General features: G+C 37.5%; 1 protein-coding gene across 1 annotated transcript in view; it reads left to right on the top strand.

Moving 5' to 3' along the window:
• The window catches only part of LOC110675178, a 108,361-nt gene that overhangs the window by 8,347 nt on the left and 72,081 nt on the right, over positions 1 to 27,933 (top strand). The window lies entirely within an intron of this gene.

Genomic DNA, 27,933 nt, shown 5'->3' with positions numbered 1-27,933 from the left:
ACCCAAAAATATTCTTAGAAAAATATCTAGTCGGATTCTCTGTTCTTGTGAAACTCTAATGTCCTGGTTTCTGTTTGTTTATTGTGTGCTTTCTTAATTCCTGTTGTGTCCTGTTTTTTTTTCTAAAGGCTCCTAAAGTTCCTATTGCTCGGACACTACTCTACAATTTAACTAGTTCCTTTGTTAGGACACTACAATTAACCTATCGGTTCTCAACTAACGTTTAACAAGTAAGGATTCCGTTATTAAATCAACTAAATGATAATACCTTCTTTTGATGAAACCGTTCCTTCGCAGTATAACTAATCCACCCTTCCAGTGCAATCCATCAAAACATAACAATCTGTCTCCAAAATTGGGTTATCCGAGTAGATTTTGTGCTCCGTTCCAGATAACGTTGGGTGATGTTCGTTAATTTATTGCGCTTCGCGGCGTCCTACGAGCTCTTGATTAGTGTGATACAGTGTATATCTTGTCTGCGATGACTACGCAGCGTAGGTAACGCAATAAAGCTATTATAATGAGAACCGAAGGCTGATAAGAAGGGACTTTGAGCAGAACAGGACACAAAAAAAAAACACCGTCGGCAGACGAAAAGTGCCTCCATGGTGCAGGTAAACAGTGTATAAAAACGTTGCCAATTCATTTGTCACGGGTGCCTGATAAGACACGAGACCTGTAAAATGCTTTTGGCTTAAGCAATGTACAAATGAAGAAGATCTATACGATTACTTTGGAGGTTTTTTTGGTAAACTTTGGACCATAGACAACGTTAAGCTTATTATCTCGATGTGTCATCAGACAGACGAACAGGATTGGAAAGAACTTGTCTGTTTCTAATGGATGATACATGAATCGATTCGTATTCGGCACGTGCTAATAAGCTGAGGAGAGTTTTCATAATAATACAGCGAATATTTAAAATAATCAAAGAAAAAGTAGTTGAACCTGATACATTAATTTAAGTTCTTCTGGTGTCTACGATCTATTTTTGTTGGTAATTTTCTACATCTAAGAAGAATAGACCTTTAAAATTTGACATCAGTATTTGAAACATTTGTTAAAATATTTTTAATTATATTTTGATTTAGAAATTATAGAAAAATCAACGTCGAAGAATTTTTTTTCGAACATCTCACAATTCTTTGCGGATGTCCGAAAAATCAATGTAAAGCTTTTCAGGAACCCACATACAATATTGCCATAAGGACTTCGAAATTTTCAAATGTTATTTGAATTTAAATTCACTGACATTTGAAGGCCCTGCTCTTTAAGAATTTTGTCAGCAATCTTAGTTTCATCCCAATAAGATTCCATTAGATTTCCTTAAAATTTGCTCCATATCTCGCCACCAAAATTCTACAAAGCTACTTACACGGAATCAATATAAATTATCTGTCAAGGATCCTTTCAAGAGTAATTCTCGGGAAAGTTTCATAGAATATTTAATAATGGCTGGACGGTCTAGAAATACTGCCCATAAAAATCATGGAAGAATCAGGAGCAATCTTCACATGAATACATGGACAAATTTCACCAAGCATCAGAAGAATTTACTCGAGAAATACAATAGAGAACAGCTAGAAGAATAGGAAAAATAACCAAACAGGAATTCAGTGCGCATCGTACCTTCACGTACGTACACGAATTCTCTCTTGGAAGTTTTCTTAAAAACTACCTAAAGCAATAAAACAGTACTTTTCAGTGCTACAAAAACAGTACTTTTTAGTGCTAAAATTAAAAACGGTACTTTTCAATGCTACTAAAACAGTACTTTTCAGTACTATTTTTTCTACTATTGATCCCTTTACGATCCTTGTTTGGACCCGTGCCTTCGATTTTTCGTTGGACCCGTTGGCGAAGGTCACCCGTCTCGAAGGTCACGTCTTCTTTCGTTTATTAATTAAACATGGTATCAACAACAAACAAAAGGAAAGGTGAATCTCTGAATTCACTACTTCCTTCCAAAAAAGTGGGTTTTAAAACTGTCACTACACGTGGCAAGAATGGAAGAAAGGACGTTTCCCCGGAATGCGAACTTTCTTCCAAGGGTGAAATGAATAATTGTATCGAAATGAGCAATCAGTTCGATGCTCTAGACATATTTTCCGAACACCAAATCGAAGCGGCCTCTAGCCCAGGCTCTTTGATTCAAGTGAGGAAGCAAAGAGTGCCGCCTATCGTGGTCAGTTGTTCCGAATTTGGGGGATTTAGGCAGGAGATCTTGAACTCCATTAGGGGAATCAAGGTTTCCTTCAAAATCGCAAAGAAAGGAGACTGTCGCGTTTTGCCGGAAACTCTTAAAGATCGTGAGCTTCTTCTCAAACATCTTGAAGAGAAGAAGCACAATTTTTTTACTTATGACGACAAAACTGAACGTTTGTTCAAAGTTGTCTTGAAAGGTCTCTCAAGTGACTATAAATCACCTGAAGAGATCAAAAATGGAATAAATGATTTACATGGATTTTCCCCTGTTCAAGTAATCATTATGAAAAAGAGAACCCAATCTGGCCTTGTTCGGAAAAGGCTTTCTCAATAATTTTATTTAGTTCACTTTAACAAACAAGAACTAAATAATATTAAAGCTTTAGAAAAAGCAAAACTTTTGTTTGATGTCCGTGTGACATGGGAGCATTTTCCAGAAACCTGGAGGAAATTACCAGAACCCCACTCAGTGCCGTCGGTGCCAAAAGTGGGGTCATGGTACAAAAAATTGTCGCATGGATGCTAAATGCATGATTTGCGGAGGTTCTTCTCACGCCAAAGACGTCTGTCCAGTGAAGGAAGATACCACCAAATTCATATGTTGTAATTGCGGGGCTAACCATAAGTCCAATTTTTGGAATTGTCCTTCACGCAAAAAGGTCATTGAGGCTCGTGCCAGGCAGATGAAAGATAATATCCGTTACGATAACGGTCGTTTCCGGAATTTGCCTGGTAGAGTATCGAACAATGCTCATTTTTCAGTTAACGATCGCTTGATCATGAATCATACCCATCAGGAAGATCATAATCATGCTCATTCACCAACTAATTTTAGTCCGTCGGGTAGCCGTTCGAATCTTTCTATTTCGGTAAATCCTTTGCCGATATCGTAGCAGGAAATTCGAACTCCTCCCCTGTTCGATCCATGGGTACCCATTCTACTTGTTTCAAATCAAATGGAAAAAACCCTACCGCCACAGGTAACTCCGCTTCTTCGTCTACCGGAAATTCCAATGGGAAATCACATGACATGTCTGCCTCTGATTTTAATTTTCTAACTGAACAATTGAATCTAATGATTGATGCAATGTTCAAAGCCACCACTATGACTGAAGCAGTCCAAGTAGGTGTAAAATTTACAAATCAAATTGTTATTGGATTACGTTTTTCTAATGGATCCAAATAATAATTTAAATATTTTAAATTGGAATGCTCGTTCTCTGAATGGTAAAGAGGACGAGCTGTTTAATTTTCTTACGGTTAATAACGTGCATATAGCAGTTATTACCGAAACGTATTTAAAACCTGGATCTAAACTCAAAAGAGATCCTAACTTTTTTGTTTATCGTAATGATCGAATTGATGGGGCATGTGGGGGAGTTGCAATCATCATTCATAGGCGTATAAAACATCAACTGTTTTCATCATTTGAAACTAAAGTTTTTGAAACTTTAGGTGTTTCTGTTGAAACACAGTTTGGTAAATATACTTTCATAGCTGCCTATTTACCTTTTCAATGCACTGGGCAGCAAGTTAATTTGCTCCAAACTGACTTGCGTAAATTGACTCGCAATAAGTCAAAAATTTTTGTCATTGGTGACTTTAATGCCAAACATCGGTCATGGAATAATTCTCAAAGTAATTCCAACGGCAGAATTTTATTTGATGAGTGCTCTTCAGGATATTTCTCAATTCAATACCCTGATAGCCCTACATGTTTTTCCTCTTCTAGAAATCCATCTACGATTGATTTGGTCTTAACCGACTCTAGTCATCTTTGTAGCCAACTGATTACTCATGCTGATTTTGATTCTGATCATGTCCCTGTTACATTTCAAATATCCCAAGAAGCGATTCTCAATCCTATCAGCTCCACTTTCAATTATTTACGTGCCGACTGGAATATATATAAAACGTATGTTGACTCTAATCTTGATGTTAACATTTCTTTAGAAATTAAACTTGATATTGACAATGCTCTTGAAACTTTAACAAATTCCATTGATGAAGCCCGGAGCATTGCAATTCCAAAATGTGAAGTAAAATTTGAATCCGTGATTATAGACGATGATCTTAAACTCTTGACCCGTCTTAAAAACGTGAGGAGAAGGCAATTTCAACGCACTCGCGATCCTGCTATGAAAATTATATGGCAGGATTTGCAGAAAGAAATCAAGAAACGTTTTGCTCAATTAAGAAACAAAAATTTTGAAAATAAAATTTCTCAATTGGACCCTGGCTCTAAGCCCTTTTGGAAATTATCTAAAATCTTGAAAAAACCTCAGAAACCAATACCGGCATTGAAAGAGGAAAACAAATTATTACTAACTAATAGCGAAAAAGCTCAAAAACTTGCTATGCAGTTTGAAAGTGCGCACAATTTTAATTTAGTACTTACTAGTCCAATTGAAAATGAAGTTACTCAGGAGTTCGAAAATATTCTCAATCAAGAGAACGTTTTCGAAAATGCCTGGGAGACTGATTTGGAAGAAGTGAGAACTATTATTAAAAAATTCAAAAACATGAAAGCTCCTGGCGATGATGGAATTTTCTACATCCTCATCAAGAAACTTCCAGAAAGTAGCTTATCATTTTTAGTTGATATATTTAATAAATGTTTTCAATTAGCATATTTTCCTGACAAATGGAAAAATGCTAAGGTTGTTCCAATTTTAAAACCAGACAAAAATCCTGCAGAAGCTTCTAGCTATCGTCCCATCAGTTTGCTTTCCTCCATCAGTAAACTTTTTGAAAAGGTTATTTTGAGCAGAATGATGGCCCACATCAACGAAAATTCAATTTTTGCCAATGAACAGTTCGGATTCCGCCATGGACATTCGACCACTCATCAACTTTTACGTGTAACAAATTTGATCCGTTCCAACAAATCTGAAGGCTATTCTACTGGTCTTGCTCTTCTAGACATAGAAAAAGCATTCGACAGTGTTTGGCATGAAGGTTTGATTGTAAAATTAAAAAACTTTAATTTTCCAACATACATTGTTAGAATAATTCAAAGTTATCTGTCAAATCGTACACTTCAGGTTAATTATCAGAACTCCAGATCTGAAAGACTTCCTGTAAGAGCTGGTGTTCCTCAAGGCAGCATTTTGGGACCAATATTATACAATATTTTCACATCTGATTTACCTGAGCTACCTCAGGGATGTCAAAAATCTTTGTTTGCGGATGACACAGGCCTCTCCGCCAAAGGACGAAGCCTGCGTGTCATCTGTAGTCGATTGCAAAAAAGTTTGGATATTTTTTCTTCATACTTGCAAAAATGGAAGATTTCTCCTAATGCTTCCAAAACTCAACTAATAATATTCCCACATAAACCAAAAGCTCTTTATTTGAAACCTTCAAGTAGACATGTTGTCTCGATGAGAGGGGTTCCAATAAATTGGTCAGACGAAGTTAAGTATCTAGGGCTCATGCTAGATAAGAATTTAACTTTCAAAAATCACATTGAGGGCATTCAAGCCAAATGTAATAAATATGTAAAATGTCTGTATCCCCTTATTAATAGAAAATCAAAACTTTGTCTTAAGAACAAGCTTTTGATATTCAAACAAATTTTCAGGCCAGCCATGTTGTATGCTGTACCAATATGGACAAGCTGTTGTAATACCAGGAAGAAAGCTCTGCAGAGAATTCAAAATAAAATTTTGAAAATGATTCTGAGGCTTCCTCCCTGGTATAGTACCAATGAGTTACATAGAATATCCAATGTTGAAACATTGGAACAAATGTCAAATACCGTCAAGCTACCATTCACCGTGCATTTAAGAAAAAAATGCACTTCAAAAAATTATATAACTTTTCCAAATAATTTGAACCGTACTAGAATACCACTACGTAGCGACCAATCATATAATAATTCAGGGAAAAATCTAAAACCAGTGATGCATAACAAAAAATACTCAAAAATTTAGTTTGAAAATGTTATGTTAAGGTCGCCTCGTACCGTTCTATGTCACCATTTACCGTGCACACTAGTGCACCATTCACCGTGTGTATAGTTTTCGTCATGACTTAATTTTGTATCTAGAAGTAACGTTGTTGATGGAGCAACTATGTTGCTAGTAGTGTGCGCACTCATTTTTAAGAGTATTCAAATCTCCATTTACAATAAAACCCATAAAAAGTTTAAAAATTGGCTAAATAATTATTTTTTCATTAAAATCGTTATAGAAGATTTGACTGTATTGTCCAAACAATTCCATATTCATTCAAAAACTAAATATGAAGTAGTGAAATGACGACTTAACAATAAATCTAATATTATCGAATAATTTCATGCCTTTTAAACTAATGCACGGTACTAGGAACCATATATATTGAGAAGGATCCATTCACCGTGCATTTGGGTTTCGACTAAAACACAATGAAAAATTCTAATTTGCATAAAATATCATTGCTCATACGATGGAATACATCTTACTAATAGTATCCATAGTGAAAACTTGTTTAAATTTTGTTAAATTTCATACTCTATCGTTAAAATGAAATATGTGAATTTTTGGCGTTTCTACTAAGAGTGTTGGAAAATCTCATTATCAAACAGAATTCACAGGTTTTAGACTACATAAACTAGGTTTTTCAAAATGCTTTTTGACAAAAACTACTTCATTTCATCAGTTTTATCTTATTTTGCTGACAAAAGAATAATTTGTGAAAATTGTATGAAAATTCTGTAGGAATTTGTATATGTGCACGGTGAATGGAGGCCGCACGGTAACTGGTGACTTAACGGTACAATCATTAATAATTTCAGGCAAAAATCGTTACAATCTTCTATTGACACGATTAATGAGTTATATGTTTAGGTTAATTTAGGTTAAGTATATTAAAAACTTTTTTTTTTCTCCTATAAGCAGGTGAAATCAACTCACCTGTAAAAAAACTGAACTGCTACGGCAAATGAAATGTTATATGTTGTTAACAAAATGTTAATTAAATCTTAAATTTATTTTACCAAATTAGGATGATAGTGTTGTCTAATAACACAGAACACCTAGATATAAGAAATGAATGTAATGTTTGGAATGATACTAATAAAAAATATATAAAAAAAAACCAAACAGGAATTAAGAAAGCAATAAATTAACAAACAGAAACCAGGATACAACAGTTTTAAAAGAATTTACAGAGAATATGACTATTCATTTTTTTTAAAGAATGTTTTTGGGTATTACTTGTAACATTACAACAAGTACAACTGCTCTTAATAGTGGAAGTGGAAGCAACATGTTGAGTGCTAGCAAGGTGAAAACTCATTCTACTACCTAAAACCAAAATGGCGTCAACATCAAAGATGGCCGCCAGATTTTTTCACTCAAAATAATACTCCTTTTTTCATATGAATCGGATAAAACACCAATGATTGAAAACTTGTTTCTTTGTTGTATAAAAATAATGTTTGCATTGATTTCACTCGCCATATACGTCAAAATCGTAGAACATGATTTAGAAAATCGTTCATTTCATAGGGTAAATACCATGTGCGCTAATGGTGAAAAGTCGATTTTTCTAACAAAATTCAAAATTACGGCCAAATTCAAAATGGCGGCCAAATTTTTTTTAACTTCAAATGAAATCTATATTTTTTCTCTATACGATGCCACTAAGTTTGCTATGTGTTTCAAGCGAAATATAAGACATATCACGTGAAGAAATACCTTATATTTATCAAAAAATGGGCTATTTTGCAAACTGTTTGGCTTACGCCAGACGAGGGGTCCACCAATTTGAGAAACCGAAAGGACCACCCTTAAGTTTTATCGAAAACTAGCGATCAGTGACATAAAATTGGAATTCTAACGATGGCGGCCTGGTTTCAGCGAGAATTGCTCATTAGAAACCTGTGCCATTGACAACGTATTTTAAAGTATATATCGTTAATATTTCTGATTAGGGCTGTGCAAATATCGATATTATCGATAATATCGATTTTATCGGGCCTATATTATCGATTCGATATCCGATATCTTATGACCCGATATTTTCCGATATCGATAAAACAATTGCCGGTCCGATAATCAGAACTATTTTCATTAATTATATTGAAGAAATGAAACTGATTCAATGAAATTCTAGATGTCCTCTGAGAATTGCATGTCGTAATCACAAAATTCAAGAAACGCACTACATAATGCAAAAGTTGATGTGGAAAATTATCTATTTTGCTTTTACACTCATCTTTTTAAAATTATCGGATATCGGTTCAATATCGATATTGAATCAAAATGATATCGCCGATACCGAAAAAAATCATATTGTGCACAGCCCTATTTCTGATAGGGTAATAAAAATGCCAAAAATATCTTCACTTAACTCATCTCACCTCAATATAACCCGTATCGAAACGTAAAAGCAACAATTCATTTAAAACAATTATGGTACCTTGTTTTATAAGATTTTAAATTGATATCATTAAAAAAAATATCACGATTAATATCGATGAAGCCGAATTTTTAGATTTATCACATATGGGGGACCAGTGTGCATTGAATGCTAATCTGGTGATTTTCATTACATGTGTCCATTTTAGGTACAGTTTGAAAAGGCCAAGTCTTGCGAATGCAACGAAGAAAACAGATTTTTACGTAATTTTAACCGTGTTTATTGGCTCAGCGGCAAGCGCCGCGATCAAAAATTTCCTATAATTAATATTTTGTTTAGTATCATACAGGTTATACGATCTTCCTACATACGTTTGTAAGTTTCCTTCGATTACGAACGATGCCAATTTAAGAGGATAATTTTCTGATGTTTCAAAGGCGATTATTAGCATTTCGATTTTTAATTGTTGTATAACTTCAGCGTAAATTACCTTAAGGCTCAAAAATACTTGTTCAACAGAATTACTGCATGTGCGATCAGCTCTCTTCCACGCTAACCTATAGCCTATACCTAAACTATACATTTTTCTAGTTAATTTATGTTTAACAGCTATGGTCACAAGAAAAATTACCGGCAATCTTAGGATTAAGCAGAACTCACTAGGATTGTAGGATAATATTGAGGCGTTAACTATTCTAGGCAATAATTAATCATAGAATATCGAATTCACTTAAACGGCGTGTTAGCCATTACAATTCACTTTTGCTTCTCTTCTAATTCTAACAACGTTTTCCTATCTGTCAGTCAACCACCGACAACTTCGCTTCACCGGTGTCCTGAGAGAGCAAACAATACTGTTTCAGCAAATTGAAATTTTTGGAGGAAAAGTTAGAACATTCCGGTTGTATTAAAGGTTTTAATTCAGAGCTCCTGTATTTGATTCTTAAATTTAAATTCATGTTTAACCTTCCGTCAGTCGCTCAAAAAAAAGTTACACCAGCGGTCGCATCGTGTACTGAGTACACGCGGAGCAATTTTGATTGTACATCCAAAGCTAGGCAAGATAGAATATGGATGTCTTCGGTAAATTTCTTCAGTCCAACAGTACCAATTGGTCAGTGGACAAAAAACACTTTGGAAAAATCCTCAACTTCCTGTGGCCATCGGATTGTGCCCCGGGGGAACCGATGTAGTGGACATTTCGCAATGCAACATCTCGAACACAAATATCTCAGGATCTAGATTTTTTAGCAAGATGGTATCTTCGGCAAAGTTGTTCAGTAGGTCAAGGGCTAACATGTGATAGGCTGCTTGTTTCGAAATTCTGCCACCAGATGGTGCTAGTGAGCATTTAATTTTTCAAACACCGATATCTCAAGATCCTGATTACCTAGAAAGATGATGTCTTCGACAAAGTTGTTTAGTAGGTCAAGGACTAACATATGATAAGCCACCTAACAAGAAAAACTGCCACGAGATGGCGCTAGTGATCATGCAATATTTTAATCACAAATATCTCAGGATCCCGATTTTTTAGAAAAAACGTGTTTTCGGCAAAGTTGTTCAGTAGTTCAAGGGCTACCATGTGATGATCTTTTTGATTCAGAATTCTTTCAATAGATGGCGCTAGTGAGCCTGATATTTTTCGAACACAGATATCTCAGGATCCTGGTTACCTATAAAGTTGACGTCTTCGACAAAAGTGTTGAATAGGTCAAGGTTTGATCGCGAATATCTTAAGATAATGATATGGCAAGATGGTGTTTTCGGCAAAGATGTTTAGTAGATCAAGGACTAAACATCTTCTTCTCTCTGGCGTTACGTCCCCATTAGGACAGAGCCTGCTTCTCAGCTTAGTGTTCTTATGACCACTTCCACAGTTATTCACTGAGAGCTTACAATGCCAATGACCATTTTGCATGCGTATATCGTGTGGCAGGTACGAAGATACTCTATGCCCTAGGAAGTCGAGAAAATTTCCAACCCGAAAAGATCCTCGACCGGCGGGATTCGAACCCACGACCCTCAGCTTGGTCATGCTGAATAGCTGTGCGTTTACCGCTACGGCTATCTGGGCCGGACTACGGACTAAACATGGTATATGCAGTTTGATTCGGAATTCTTCCACAAAACGAAATTTTCGAATGCAAGTATTCCAGGATCCTGGTTAGGAAAATTAAATTAGATTACAAAGATAGTGTCTTTGATGAAGTTGTTCTGTATATCACTGGCCAACGTGTCAAGTGTAAAATGTAGAGTAAGGTGGGGCAAAAGTTCGACCTTAGTGGTATAATCAAAGTTTCCAGGAAAATAATAGCAGATGAAACAAAACAAATACCATACAGGGAACCTTCATCATATTGGCTATAACTTTGCTGAACAAACTTGTGTCAAAATATTTACCCATTTTTAGTTATAACAGTTTCAAAATTGATTGTCTTATTCGAACTTTTGCCCCACCGGTGGGGCAAAAGTTCGAATCTAGTGTGGGGCAATAGTTCGTTGGCTAAAACACAAAATATCAATACTTTTATGCCAGGCATACTTTCTACCAGCCGTAAACTTATGTTTGCCGAAAAATACACACTAAATTTTCATCAAAAAAATGCCCAAAACAGGGTTAATTGTAATACACCCAAAAAATAGCCGTTTTTCGCAAAAACTAAGGGAAATGTAAAATTTTTGTGACATTTTTCGCACGATCAGGCAAATTTCGCTAAATTTGAAGATAATATGTAGATTTCAGGAAATTTGAAAAAATTTCCGTGGGTTTATACATGGGTCGAACTTTTGCCCCGCAGATTCGAACTTTTGCTCCGCTACGGGCCAAAAATTGATTCCAACTATTTATGGAAAAACTAATCCACGTCAAAGCATCCTTATGATAGGCCTAGAAACGCCCTTACATAAAATATTGAAAAATATTTTATCTTCATTTGGTTCGATGCATCGAAAGTTTGACCAAATCTATATAAATAAAAATGGAATGGTGTTTGTATATCACGAAATGACTTACGAACGGATCAGCGGATCTTAATGATTCTTTCTCCGTTTTGTTTGTCACGGGTTCCGACGTGTTTGTGTGTATAAAAATGCCAGGATATTCACCGGGAAAGCCGAAAAAACGAGAGTGAACGTAACTGTCATTTTCTATGGGACAAACCACAGCGTTTTCCTACAGCCTACTTGATGGCAAGACGAAGTTTGCCGGGACCACTAGTATTACAATATTTACGTCGAAAAACAACAAATCGCCATAACTTTTCCAAATCTCAATCGATTTTTATGATATTTGGAGTGAAAGTCTCTTACTTGAATAGCATTCGAACCACCATGACATTTCTAAGTTTTGATTTGATTTGAGCTAGAAATCTCAAAAAGAAACTCTTGCCCCACTCGAACTTTTGCCCCACTTTACTCTACCTACTCAAAAATCTTCCACATTCAATTCAAAATGCAATGGGCTGCTAGATTTCAAATACTTCCATCAGGCTAGAGAAAGAGCTCCTGGTTTATTTATTTTTTCAAATACAGAATCTCAAGTTCCCGATTATTTTAAAACTTGACGTCTTCATCAAAATTATTGGGTAAGGAAAGTGCTCACATGTTATTGGCAATTATACTTGGAATTATGTAACCCTGCGCCAGTGGGCATTTAATTTTCTGAACATCTTATGATACTGATCATTTGGGCTCATCAATAGAGTAAGGTGGGGCAAAAGTTCGACCTTAGTGGTATAATCAAAATTTCCAGGAAAATAATGGCAGATGAAACAAAACAAATACCATACAGCGAACCTTCAACATATTGGTTATAACTTTGCTGAACAAACTTGTGTCAAAATATTTACCCATTTTTAGTTATAACAGTTTCAAAATCGATTGTCTTATTCGAACTTTTGCCCCACCGGTGGGGCAAAAGTTCGAATCTAGTGTGGGGCAAAAGTTCGTTGGCTAAAACACAAAATATCAATACTTTTATGCCAGACATACTTTATACCAGCCGTAAACTTATGTTTGCCGAAAAATACACACTAAATTTTCATCAAAAAATGCCTAAAACAGGGTTAATTGTAATACACCCAAAAAATAGCAGTTTTTTGCAAAACTAAGTGAAAATGTAAAATTTTTGTGACATTTTTCGCATGATCAGGCGAATTTCACTAAATTTGAAGATAATATGTGGATTTCAGGCAATTCGAAAATTTTTCCGTGAGTTTATACATGGGTCGAACTTTTGCCCCGCAGATTCGAACTTTTGCCCCGCTATGGGCCAAAAATTGATTCCAACTATTTATGGAAAAACTAATACACGTCAAAGCATCCTTATGATAGGCCTAGAAACGCCCTTACATAAAATATTGAAAAATATTTTATCTTTATTTGGTTCCATACATCGAAAGTTTGACCAAATATTACAATATTTACGTCGAAAAACAACAAACAGCCATAACTTTTCCAAATCTCAATTGATTTTTATGATATTTGGAGTGGAAGTCTCTTACTTGAATAGCATTCGAACCACCATGACATTTCTAAGTTTTTGATTTGATTTGAGCTAGAAATCTTAAAAAGAAACTCTTGCCCCACTCGAACTTTTGCCCCACTTTACTCTACACGTTTTGTCAAATGTTAAAACATTTCGTTACCAGTAAATTAATAGATAAGCACAAAATAAAATTAAACATATAGGGTTCATTCTACTTCAAATTCTAGGTTCAAATTGAACAATATTATTTTTATATTTAGTTGAAAAGTAGGACGCAAACTTCTCGTTGCTGATGATAATCTAAATTTGTTGCTGCACATCTCGTGAGAGCACACTCTCGCAGTACTGGTCGGGTTTGATATTATGGCACGTCTTTTTCCTCGGGAAAATCAACTTGAGCGATAGGCTTATGATTATCACCGTGACCGATCATTTCACTCCCTGGTTGTTTACAAATAAATTCAAAGTGCTCTTTGAGCTAGTATAATCATAATCATAATATGGTTATACTAGTACAAAGAGCACTTTGAATTCGTAATCGGTTATACGCGCCATATATATTTGTTTTTTTTTTTTTTTTTTTTTTTTCTTTATTAGTATCATTCCAAACATTACATTCATTTCTTATATCTAGGTGTTCTGTGTTATTTGACAACACTATCATCCTAATTTGGTAAAACAAATTTAAGATTTAATTAACATTTTGTTAACAACATATTACATTTCATTTGCCGTAGCAGTTCAGTTTTTTTACAGGTGAGTTGATTTCACCTGCTTATAAGAGAAAAAAAAAACGTTTTTAATATACTTAACCTAACTTAACCTAAACATATAACGCATTAATCGTGGCAATAGAAGATTGTAACGATTTTTGCCTGAAATTATTAATGATTGTATTTGACATTTGTTCCAATGTTTCAACATTGGATATTCTATGTAACTCATTGGTACTATACCAGGGAGGAAGCCTCAGAATCATTTTCAAAATTTTATTTTGAATTCTCTGCAGAGCTTTCTTCCTGGTATTACAACAGCTAGTCCATATTGGTACAGCATACAACATGGCTGGCCTGAAAATTTGTTTGAATATCAACAGCTTGTTCTTAAGACAAAGTTTTGATTTTCTATTAATAAGGGGATAGAGACATTTTACATATTTGTTACATTTGGCTTGAATGCCCTCAATGTGATTTTGGAAAGTTAAATTCTTATCTAGCATGAGCCCTAGATACTTAACTTCATCTGACCAATTTATTGGAACCCCTCTCATCGTGACAACATGTCTACTTGAAGGTTTCAAATAAAGAGCTTTTGGTTTATGTGGGAATATTATTAGTTGAGTTTTGGAAGCATTAGGAGAAATCTTCCATTTTTGCAAGTATGAAGAAAAAATATCCAAACTTTTTTGCAATCGACTACAGATGACACGCAGGCTTCGTCCTTTGGCGGAGAGGCCTGTGTCATCCGCAAACAAAGATTTTTGACATCCCTGAGGTAGCTCAGGTAAGTCAGATGTGAAAATATTGTATAATATTGGTCCCAAAATGCTGCCTTGAGGAACACCAGCTCTTACAGGAAGTCTTTCAGATCTGGAGTTCTGATAATTAACCTGAAGTGTACGATTTGACAGATAACTTTGAATTATTCTAACAATGTATGTTGGAAAATTAAAGTTTTTTAATTTTACAATCAAACCTTCATGCCAAACACTGTCGAATGCTTTTTCTATGTCTAGAAGAGCAAGACCAGTAGAATAGCCTTCAGATTTGTTGGAACGGATCAAATTTGTTACACGTAAAAGTTGATGAGTGGTCGAATGTCCATGGCGGAATCCGAACTGTTCATTGGCAAAAATTGAATTTTCGTTGATGTGGGCCATCATTCTGTTCAAAATAACCTTTTCAAAAAGTTTACTGATGGAGGAAAGCAAACTGATTGGACGATAGCTAGAAGCTTCTGCAGGATTTTTGTCTGGTTTTAAAATTGGAACAACCTTAGCATTTTTCCATTTGTCAGGAAAATATGCTAATTGAAAACATTTGTTAAATATATCAACTAAAAATGATAAGCTACTTTCTGGAAGTTTCTTGATGAGGATGTAGAAAATTCCATCATCGCCAGGCTTCAACAATGGAATTTGTTAAAGTTTCAAGAGCATTGTCAATATCAAGTTTAGTTTCTAAAGAAATGTTAACATCAAGATTGGAGTCAACATACGTTTTATATATATTCCAGTCGGCTCGTAAATAATTGAAAGTGGAGCTGATAGGATTGAGAATCGCTTCTTGGGATATTTGAAATGTAACAGGGACATGATCAGAATCAAAATCAGCATGAGTAATCAGTTGGCTACAAAGATGACTAGAGTCGGTTAAGACCAAATCAATCGTAGATGGATTTCTAGAAGAGGAAAAACATGTGGGGCTATCAGGGTATTGAATTGAGAAATATCCTGAAGAGCACTCATCAAATAAAATTCTGCCGTTGGAATTACTTTGAGAATTATTCCATGACCGATGTTTGGCATTAAAGTCACCAATGACAAAAATTTTTGACTTATTGCGAGTCAATTTACGCAAGTCAGTTTGGAGCAAATTAACTTGCTGCCCAGAGCATTGAAAAGGCAAATAGGCAGCTATGAAAGTATATTTACCACACTGTGTTTCAACAGAAACACCTAAAGTTTCAAAAACTTTAGTTTCAAATGATGAAAACAGTTGATGTTTTATACGCCTATGAAGATGATTGCAACTCCCCCACATGCCCCATCAAGTCGATCATTACGATAAACAAAAAAGTTAGGATCTCTTTTGAGTTTAGATCCAGGTTTTAAATACGTTTCGGTAATAACTGCTATATGCACGTTATTAACCGTAAGAAAATTAAACAGCTCGTCCTCTTTACCATTCAGAGAACGAGCATTCCAATTTAAAATATTTAAATTATTATTTGGATCCATTAGAAAAACGTAATCCAATAACAATTTGATTTGTAAATTTTACACCTACTTGGACTGCTTCAGTCATAGTGGTGGCTTTGAACATTGCATCAATCATTAGATTCAATTGTTCAGTTAGAAAATTAAAATCAGAGGCAGACATGTCATGTGATTTCCCATTGGAATTTCCGGTAGACGAAGAAGCGGAGTTACCTGTGGCGGTAGGGTTTTTTCCATTTGATTTGAAACAAGTAGAATGGGTACCCATGGATCGAACAGGGGAGGAGTTCGAATTTCCTGCTACGATATCGGCAAAGGATTTACCGTGGGTAGATACATTCGAAATAGAAAGATTCGAACGGCTACCCGACGGACTAAAATTAGTTGGTGAATGAGCATGATTATGATCTTCCTGATGGGTATGATTCATGATCAAGCGATCGTTAACTGAAAAATGAGCATTGTTCGATACTCTACCAGGCAAATTCCGGAAACGACCGTTATCGTAACGGATATTATCTTTCATCTGCCTGGCACGAGCCTCAATGACCTTTTTGCGTGAAGGACAATTCCAAAAATTGGACTTATGGTTAGCCCCGCAATTACAACATATGAATTTGGTGGTATCTTCCTTCACTGGACAGACGTCTTTGGCGTGAGAAGAACCTCCGCAAATCATGCATTTAGCATCCATGCGACAATTTTTTGTACCATGACCCCACTTTTGGCACCGACGGCACTGAGTGGGGTTCTGGTAATTTCCTCCAGGTTTCTGGAAATGTTCCCATGTCACACGGACATCAAACAAAAGTTTTGCTTTTTCTAAAGCTTTAATATTATTTAGTTCTTTTTTGTTAAAGTGAACTAAATAAAATTCTTGAGAAAGCCCTTTCCGAACAATGCCAGATTGGGTTCTCTTTTTCATAATGATTACTTGGACTGGGGAAAATCCAAGTAAATCATTTATTCCATTTTTTGATCTCTTCAGGTGATTTATAGTCACTTGAGAGACCTTTCAAGACAACTTTGAACAAACGTTCAGTTTTGTCGTCATAAGTAAAAAAATTGTGCTTCTTCTCTTCAAGATGTTTGAGAAGAAGCTCACGATCTTTAAGAGTTTCCGGCAAAACGCGACAGTCTCCTTTCTTTGCGATTTGGAAGGAAACCTTGATTCCCCTAATGGAGTTCAAGATCTCCTGCCTAAATCCCCCAAATTCGGAACAACTGACCACGATAGGCGGCACTCTTTGCTTCCTCACTTGAATCAAAGAGCCTGGGCTAGAGGCTGCTTCGATTTGGTGTTCGGAAAATTTGTCTAGAGCATCGAACTGATTGCTCATTTCGATACAATTATTCATTTCACCCTTGGAAGAAAGTTCGCATTCCGGGGAAGCGTCCTTTCTTCCATTCTTGCCACGTGTAGTGACAGTTTTAAAAACCCACTTTTTTGGAAGGAAGTAGTGAATTCAGAGATTCACCCTTCCTTTTGTTTGTTGTTGATACCATGTTTAATTAATAAACGAAAGAAGACGTGACCTTCGAAAGGTTTTTTCCCAAGACGGTGTCCAAGAAGGATTACCACCGCTAGCTTTCGCCAACGGGTCCAACGAAAAATCGAAGGCACGGGTCCAAACAAGGATCGTAAAGGCAATAGTAGAAAAAATAGTACTGAAAAGTACTGTTTTAGTAGCACTGAAAAGTACCGTTTTTAATTTTAGCACTGAAAAGTACTGTTTTTGTAGCACTGAAAAGTACTGTTTTATTGCTTTAGGTAGTTTTTAAGAAAACTTCCAAGAGCAGAGAGAATTCGTGTACGCACAGCACGAAGGTACGATGCGCACTGAGCACTTTGAATTGATTTGTAAACAACACAGGCAATGACTATCACTTTCGAGGTGATTCGAAAAATGTTGTAGTGTGCGTGTCATCCCGTGAGTCGCCATGAGAGACCGAGTTTCTCATATGACTTTGCACTAACTCACATCCATCTTCGTTTTTGTTTAACAGCTTTCTGCCGCCCATGAGCCTCTGTACGTGCCATAAATTGTTTTGTTCTTTTGACTTTTACTGTGCGCCGTGTGTTGTGCTGTCTCGCTCTCTCTCACGGGCAACTTGAAAACAGCGCGCATAGTAAAAGTCAAACGTTTTATAGCATGCATAGGCTCATTAGATATTAGAAAGGCCTTTTCATGGGACAGGTCCATGTTGCATTTGTTTCTATCGGTGAAGGACCGGTGATTACCAAGGGTGAAGAGCGACTGTCAAATGGAAGTAAAATTTTAAAGCCGCGTGTACTAAGTCTAGCACCAGTTTTAAGGCTATTATTTGCATTATTTAAACCAATCATTGTGCTTGAAACATACTCTTTGAAAGCAGAAAAATACTACGTGCTACTGCAGTATGCCATTGACAATTTTATCAGAAAATCAGTTGAATTCACAGAAAAGATGTTATTTAGAAAACCGATTACGCCTTCATCATTATTTGATCGTTATTTTATATTATTGTTTACCTTTTAGAACCACCGACACGTTCGGCATTTGCATAGAAGAACTGTCAAAGACCTTCCGAATCAGCTGTCTCGTGAAAAGGCCTATTGCTTTATTGTAACCACTATTGACAGTTCTTTGATCTCAGCACAAACAAAAAGGCGTCACACTCTCATCGGTGTCCATCGATCATTTTTTTAACGACCGATTCGTATATATGCGACCAACTGCAGGCTGCATCGCTCGCGTCGTTTTCATTCGTGTTTGACGTTTACACACTACCGCCACCTATTGGCCCATCGGCCAAACAAAGTCATTTTAGCATTGGGCTTCCACGTTTTCGCGGCAATGATTTTGATGGCTCCATCCCATTACCCCGAATGCCATTACCCCGAACGCCACTACCCCGAACGCCACTACCCCGAATGGGTCACTACCCCGAAAGCCATTACCCCGAATGGGTCATTACCCCGAACGCCACTACCCCGAATGAGCCATTACCCCGAAAAGTATGAGATACAGTACAGTATCTTGTTTTGCGTGCAAAAATGCGTCTCTAATGAAGGCTGGTAATCAATGGCACGTAAAATTCGTCGGTAAAATGTTCATCATATATTTATTCTTTCGAAATATCTTGATGGCAACTATATTCTTCTCATTCTTTCTGAGACAGTGCCTGTTCATCTGCTCAGAGGGCACCTTCGCAATTCAAGGGTTCATTCACAAATTTCATTTCGCCAACAATTGCCATTTTTAACACCTACCCACCCCTCGTACTTTTTTGTATGGAAATTCTACATATTGTGAATGGGCTGTAACATTTTGAGGACAACCACCCACAAACTTTTTGCTCCCTTCAGCGTAACGAAATTTGTGAATGGGCTTTAATAAAATAAGCCTTTTATTGACTGAAAGGAATTCGAATCCATAACCCTCAATATGGTGTTGCTTAACAGATGCGTAATCACCGGTATTTGGACTTGTTGGTGGTGTTCATATTTCAATTTTGTTTTTGAACAAATATTTTTCTTTCTTATGAATACAGGTTGTGTCATAGCATCACGTTGTTACAGTGATCATTCACGTCATAGTTGCAAACATTTCACCAGAAATTTGCCCTTCTTTATTAAATAGGCTGTTCTTTCACGTTTTTGTTGGATAAGCTAGTCACTAATATTTCCATATAGAACAGCTTTTTATAAAGGAATATATCTTGAAGGCATTCACTAAAGTGATTCCTGCTATAATTCTAATAGGAAATTTTTCCTTTATTTTATCTTCTTGTATTAAAACAGACAGGTCTCTTATGGATTTAACACCAATAAAATATTTTATTTTGTGGTTATCTCACAGAAATTTAAATTAATGATCCCAAAAATCAACAAAAGTTCTTACTGTAGCGTCAATCAGAGGCCGCCGATTTTTCTAACACGTACAAGTGTACAAGTGCGATAGCGGAACGGTCGTCTATTAGGTTGGTTTTTAAGCGGGTTCCATAGAACAACACTTGCAGCGACTATCTCAGGGTGAACTTCCATTACTATCGTTTACGAAACAAAATCTTTAAGAAGATCTTAATCTTAATGCCCGACACCTATAAAATGAGTAAAGGAAGTGGCTACCGACGTCCAATAAGAGACTTTACTACATCCTAATTTTGTACATATTATAACTATCCTTCTCATAATAAATTCACCCTTCTTTTCGAAATAGGCTGTTCATCAGAGCATGGCAATGTGGCTGTGTGAATCTTCCCAAAATTAGAGGACAAAACTTAGTGTGTAAAAATTATTTACTGAACAACTAGCTGCTTTTTTATCTTCTAATATTTGAAAAATACATTTTTGAGCCAAACTCGTGAAATACTTAAAAGGAATCGTACAATTATCTCCCCACTCTCTAACTAGAATATGCCTCAAAATGTTATCCATTCGGGGTAATGGCGTTCGGGGTAGTGACCCATTCGGGGTAGTGGCGTTCGGGGTAGTGACCCATTCGGGGTAATGGCTTTCGGGGTAGTGGCGTTCGGGGTAGTGACATTCGGGGTAGTGGCGTTCGGGGTAGTGTCATAGAATCATTTTGATCGTCATATTTTCAAATATAGTCAAACCTGTATTAGTCGAAGTTCCATAGTTCGATATCGACTCGTGAAACCATACTTAAAACAAAAAATCATACTTACTATAATGCTCTCTTTTATCAGCTTTCTAAAGAATATCTGTTCCATGAGTCGATGATCTTTTGAGTATCGACTGGAAAATTGACTGTACTTGAAATTCTGAAGTACATTCTGATGTGATTTTCATGCTGAAGAGCACCGCTTTCGAATCAAACGGTTTATTACATGTTAAACATGCTTCAGTCTTGGACAGAATAAACAACTTAGTTGAAGACGTCATTTTCATAATTAAGCAATTACGATCCTAGATATTTGGGTTGAAAATATAGCATACTCAGTAGCACCATCTAGTGGAAGAATTCCCAAACAAGTGTGGCCTATCACAAGTTTATACTTGACTTACTGAGCCAAGAAGTTTATATTTGGATGTAATCGGGATCCTCAGATATTAGCAATCAAAATATGCATGCTCACTAGCGCCACCAGTTGAAAGAATTTTAAAATTTGAGGTTCCTTGCATTAAGGCTTTCATCTTATGAACAACCTTGCCGAAGGGGTAATATTTCTTAGTAATGAAAATATCTCAGGATCTTTTTGCTAAGCGATCAGAATCCAAAAATATCTGAGTTCGACAAGTGTCGTTTTGTGGAAGAAATCCGAATCAAACGGCGCATCACATGTTAAGTCTTTAATCTACTAAACACCTTTGCCGAAAACACCATCTTGCTAATATATCGTTATCCTGAGATATTCGCGATCAAAATATTGCATGATCACTAGCGCCATCTCGTGACAGTTTTTTCTTGTTAGGTAGCTTATCATATGTTAGTCCTTAACCTACTAAACAACTTTGTTGAAGACATCATCTTTCTAGGTAATCAGGATCTTGAGATATCGGTGTTTGAAAAATTAAATGCTCACTAGCACCATCTGGTGGCAGAATTTCGAAACAAGCAGCCTATCACATGTTAGCCCTTGACCTACTGAACAACTTTGCCGAAGATACCATCTTGCTAAAAAATCTAGATCCTGAGATATTTGTGTTCGAGATGTTGCATTGCGAAATGTCCACTACATCGGTTCCCCCGGGGCACAATCCGATGGCCACAGGAAGTTGAGGATTTTTCCAAAGTGTTTTTTGTCCACTTACCAATTGGTACTGTTGGACTGAAGAAATTTACCGAAGACATCCATATTCTATCTTGCCTAGCTTTGGATGTACAATCAAAATTGCTCCGCGTGTACTCAGTACACGATGCGACCGCTCGTGTGACGGGCCCTATAAAAAAAGTTACACGAGCGGTCGCACTGGTGTACTGAGTACACGTCTAAAAACTTAGGTTAAAAACACGATGTTTTCGAATACTTTTCGTTGATTTTTTCGAAAAATTTCTTCTCTACAAGCAAGAAGAAGAGTAGATCTTGGAATAGGACCAACACCCGGATCAATTTGAAGGGATTTTCAACGTGTTTTTTCGACTTTTCGCAAAGTGCGTGTACTCAGTACACTAGGGCGACCGACGGTGGGTTAAGAATTAATATTTTTGTGTCACATCAATGCAAATTATAAAGAAATCTCATCCTGAGCAGGCCCGGATTTAGAGGGGTGCCAAGGGGGCAAATACATGATAAACATGATCTAGTTCACGGCGTATTTTTGCTTGTTGACGAGTTCATAACTTCTGTTCACGGAAACGAGAACGATTTTCTTCTGTGTATTCACTAACAGAAAACATTAAGATTATTCAGCCTCTATATCTGTTTGTACCGGAATAAGCGGGTTTGCTGTTTCCAATTGTCTGTATCGTTCCACGTTTTGCCGCGGAACTCGTCTTCGAACCAATCGTTTCTTGATCTCCGGGTCACATATCCGACAATGCTTTCGGCAGCGTTGTTGATAGTTACTTTGACTATCCTACAGCAGTCCTCGAAAGAGGCCCTATCGAGCTCACCCTCATCGGGCAACGCTGTCTCAAGATGCTGCGCGTACGCATTGGCGACATCCGGTTGTTTCTGTCGCGCTAGTTTGTACCGAGGCGGGCGTCGGTACCGTACATCGTTGATGGCGGATAGTTTTGAGCGCATTTTCACCATCACCAGGTAAAGGTCGGAGTCAATGTGAGCGGTTATGTCGGAGAGAAGTGCCATCCATCGATCAAAACGTGGTCGATTTGCGATTCTGTCTTCTGAGGTGATCTCCAGGTGTACCGATACGGGAGGCTGTGCTGGAAATAGGTGCTACGCCATATTCCATATTCTTAGAGCCGGCAAAAACTATCAGTCGTAGGCCGTTCTCGTTCGTCAGCCGGTGGGCGCTGAACTTTCCAATCGTCGGTCTGAACTCCACCTCCTGGCCAATCTGAGCGTTGAAATCTCCTATGATGGTCTTGACGTCGTGGCTTGGGCAGCGGTCGTACTTGCGTTCGAGCTGCGCATAAAATGCGGCCTAGTTATCATCAGTGCTTCCGGAGTGTGGACTATGCACGTTGATTATGCTGAAGTTAAAAAATCGGCCTTTGATTCTTAACTTGCACATTCGTTCATTGATCGGCCACCACTTGATCACGCGCCTTTGCAGATCACCCATCGCTATAAAAGCTATTCCCAGCTCACGTGTGTTGCCGCAGCTCTGGTAGATGGTATGAGAAAATTATAAACGTTCGCACCATTGCTCCTGTCCAGCACACCTCCTGCAGCGCTACGATGTCGAAATCGCGGATCTTCAGTACATCGGGGAGTATGCGAGTGCTTCCGATGAAGTTGAGAGATTTGCAATTCCACGTACCGAGTTTCCAATCGCTAGTCCATTTCCGTCGCTGTGGTTCTTGCCGATTGTTCCGGTCCGTATTCTCTCGTTGTTTTTTTTTAACGGTTGGCTTGCAGGGCCTACACCAACATAGATTTCCGAAGGACCATTCCCCCTAAATGTTCGGAGGACCATAGTGCGCAGTTTAGCTTAGTGTCCTTCTCTGGCACTCGGACGATGATCAGCCGCCCCTGGCATGGGGAACAGACGCTGTTTTGAGCCGCTCCTAACATGGAGTACAGACGCTCCAGGTTTGCAGATTCAAAAGCAAACCCCCCCTTCCCTGTCAGCATACGACCAAAGATCCCACCGGGGTTGGTTACCCGATCTTCCCCAAGTTTATTCGTACCCGGCCAGTACACGAGTATGTAGGGATAGGAGTTGCTGGGCAAGAGGCTAAGGACCACACAAAGGGGTCTATTTTTTTCCTGCAGGTACGCGAGTTACCAATGGTATGCCCAGCCACGTGCCTACATCAGACGATCTTCTAGAGATTACAGCAGGAGTTCCTCCAGAGATTCCATCAGGAGTTCTTCTAGGGATTTTACCGGAAGTTCTCCAGGGTCTCCATTGGGAGTTCCTTCAGTGATTCTACCTGAAATTCCTACAGGAATTCTATAAAGAGTTTCTCTAATGGTTCAATCAGGAATACCTCCAGCGATTACATCAGAAGTTCTTCCAAGGATTGCATCAGAAGTTTCATCAAGAGTTCTTCAATAGATTTCATCGGGAGTTTATGCAGGGATTCAATCAGAAGTTCTTCTATAGATTCTATTAGAAAACTTCTATGATTTCATCTATATCTATCTATCTATATAAATAAAAATGGAATGGTGTTTGTATGTCACGAAATGGCTTACGAACGGGTCAACGAATATGAATGTTGCTTTCTCCATTTTGTTCGTCACGGGTTCCGACGTGTTTGTGGGAATAAAAATACCAGGATATTCACCGGAAAAGTAGGAAAAACGAGAGTGAACTGAATTGTCATTTTGTACGGCGTGAACCTCAGCGTTTTTCAACAGCCTACTTGATGGCAAGACGAAGTTTGCCGGGACCACTAGTTTCATAATAAAATCCTCCTGGGATTCCATCATGAAAACCTTCTGCGATTCCAGTAGAAGTTTTGTCAGGGATTCTATCAAGAATTCTTCTAAAGATTTCTTCATGAGTCCCTCTAGGGTTATTCTGGTTCTAGGTTGGAGAAATTTTGGGTAGAATCATTGTAAGAGTTCCTGGAGTAAATCTCTACTTGGTTGAATTTTTGAAAGAATTTCTATACAAAATCGATGAAGAATTTTCTGGAGGAACCTGTGGAGCGGGAACTAGGGAAATCACTTGCAGATTTTTTATAGGAGCAATTCCTGGTGGAGTTTTTGATGCAATTCCTGTTTTAATTTCTTGGAAGGGGTTTTCTTTAGCAATATCTTTAAGAATTTCTGGGGGTATCGCTTGAAAAAAAATCCTGATAGAATCTGTTTAGAAACTCCTGAAGTTTCGCTGGAGGAATTCCTAAATAAATCTTTGAAGGATTTTCTGCTGGAATTCTTGAAGGAAGCATTGGATGATTTACTGAAAAAAATCCTCGGAAAGTTTTTTTGTATAAATCTCTGGATGAATCTGTAGAAATATTACTAGAAAGAATTGCTGAAGAAATTCCGGGTGGAATTTCTGAAGCAACTTCTTGTGGAATTTAAGGAGGAAGCCCTGAAAAAAGTCCTGGTGAAATCCTGGTGTGGGGCAATTTCTGGTGATGTATTTCTTGAGGAATCCCTTGAGAAGTATTTGTAAGAGTTCGTGGTGTGGTTCCTGGATAATGCGTGGTGGAATCCTTGGAACTAGCTTCTATAAGAATTCCTGAAGGAATCTCTGAAGAAATTGTCATAGCAATTCTTGGAGGCAGTCTTGGAGTAAACCCTGAAGAATTACTGAAGAAATTACTTGAAGATTTTTTTGGATTGATATTTGAAGGAGAAAATCCTGAATAATTTGTAAAGGAAACTATGAAGGAATCTCTGCAGAGATGGTTGAATGTGTAGATAAATTTCTAGAGGAATTATTGATAAAATGCCTGGTACAATCCCAGGAAGAATTTCTGGTGGAATCCCTAGTATAACCCATAAATTCCTAGAAAAAACTTCAAAGTAGAATAACTAGAGGGAACCACTAAAAGATTCTGTGAAGATAGTTTTCATAGAAAGGTAATCTTCAAATCACTTAGGAGAAATCTTCCATTTCTGCAAGTATGAAGAAAAAATATCAAAACTTTTTTGCAATCGACTACAGATGACACGCAAGCTTCGTCCTTTGGCGGAGAGGCCTGTGTCATCCGCAAACAGGGATTTTTGACATCCCTGAGGTTACTCAGGTAAGTCAGATGTGAAAATATTGTATAATATTGGTCCCAAAATGCTGCCTTGGGGAACACCAGCTTTTACAGGAAGTCTTTCAGACCTGGAGTTCTAGTAATTAATTTCCAAAAGGGCTTAGAGCCAGGGTCCAATTGAGAAATCTTATTTTCAAAATTTTTGTTTCTTAATTCTGAAAAACGTTTCTTGATTTCTTTCTGCAAATTCTGCCATATAATTTTCAAAGCAGGATCGCGAGTGCGTTGAAACTGCCTTCTCCTGACGTTTTCAAGACGGATCAAAAGTTTAAGATCATCGTCTATAATCACGGATTCAAATTTTACTTCACATTTTGGAATTGCAATGCTCCTGGCTTCAACAATGGAATTTGTTGATGTTTCAAGAGCATTGTCAATATCAAGTTTTGTTTGTAAGGGAATATTAACATCAAGATTAGAGTCAATAAATGTTTAATATATATTCCAGTCGGCTCGAAAATAATTGAAAGTGGAGCTGATAGGATTGAGAATTGCTTCATGGGGTATTTGAAATGTAACAGGGACATGATCAGAATCAAAATCAGCATGAGTAACTAATTGGCTACAAAGATGACTAGAGTCGGTTAAGACCAAATCAATCGTAGAAGGATTTCTAGATGAGGAAAAACATGTAGGGCTATCAGGGTATTGAATTGAGAAATATCCTGACTCTTTTGCGTGAAGGACAATACCAAAAATTGGGCTTATGATTAGCCCCGCAATTAGAGCATATGAACTTGGTGTTATCTGCTTTCACTGGACAGACGTCCATGCGACAATTTTTTGTACCATGACCCCACTTTTGGCACCGACGGCACTGAGTGGGGTTCTGGTAATTTCCTCCAGGTTTCTGGAAATGTTCCCATGTCACACGGACATCGAACATAAGTTTTGCTTTTTCTAAAGCTTTGATATTATTTAGTTTTTTTTTGTTAAAGTGAACTAAATAAAATTCTTGAGAAAGCCCTTTCCAAACAATGCCAGATTGGGTTCTCTTTTTCATAATTATTACTTGGACTGGGGAAAATCCAAGTAAATCATTTATTCCATTTTTGATCTCTTCAGGTGACTTATAGTCACTTGAGAGACCTTTCAAGACAACTTTGAACAAACGTTCAGTTTTGTCGTCATAAGTAAAAAAATGTGCTTCTTCTCTTCAAGATGTTTGAGAAGAAGTTCGCGATCTTTAAGAGTTTCCGGCAAAACGCGGCAGTCTCCTTTCTTTGCGATTTGGAAGGAAACCTTGATTCCCCTAATGGAGTTCAAGATCTCCTGCCTAAATCGCAAATTCGGAACAACTGACCACGATAGGTGGCACTCTTTGCTTCCTCACTTGAATCAAAGAGCCTGGGCTAGAGGCTGCTTCGATTTGGCGTTCGGAAAATTTGTCTAGAGCATCGAACTGATTGCTCATTTCGATACAATTATTCATTTTACCCTTGGAAGAAAGTTCGCATTCCGGGGATACGTCCTTTCTTCCATTCTTGCCACGTTTAGTGACAGTTTTAAATCCCACTTTTTTGGAAAAAAGTTGTGAATTCAGAGATTCACCCTTCCTTTTATTTGTTGTTGCAACCATGTTTAGTGAATAAGAAGACGTGACCTTCGAGAAGTTCAAGAAGGATTACCACCGCTAGCTTTCGCCAATGGGTCCAACGAAAAATCGAAGGCACGGGTCCAAACAAGGATCGTAAAGGGATCAATAGTAGAAAAGAAGAAGATATATAGTGCAACACATGTTACAGTGATGAAGAATATGATGAGCTGGAGTATCACACAAGAGATTCCCTGCGAACTATTATTCTTCCCCAGATTTATCGGTCTCAATGACCTGACCGGGCACCACCGCAGTAGTGTCCGGCAGTGGTGGAAAAGTTCGCATCACGAAGCAGCTCACGAGTGTATACCAACGCGTAACAAACATCACCGACTCGCGAACTGGCTAGGTGTGAGTAAGTCCGCACCCGTCTGCTCGGGAGAACATGTTGTAAGAAGTAGCAACAAACTCGGGATCGTTTACTCGCGAGTAACCGAGCAAAGTGTGATTAATTATGGTTTTGACAGATAAATTAATTGTATAACCGTCAAATCGACAGTAAACAATTAGTTTGTCGGGGTCGGACCTGGTGTTGTGGTTAGAACACTCGCCTCTCACG

This window comes from Aedes aegypti, chromosome 2, assembly GCF_002204515.2.
Source record: "Aedes aegypti strain LVP_AGWG chromosome 2, AaegL5.0 Primary Assembly, whole genome shotgun sequence".
Lineage (NCBI taxonomy): Eukaryota > Metazoa > Arthropoda > Insecta > Diptera > Culicidae > Aedes > Aedes aegypti.
The sequence above is the reverse complement of the archived record's forward strand: the minus strand, read 5'-3'. Positions and strand labels throughout refer to the sequence as shown.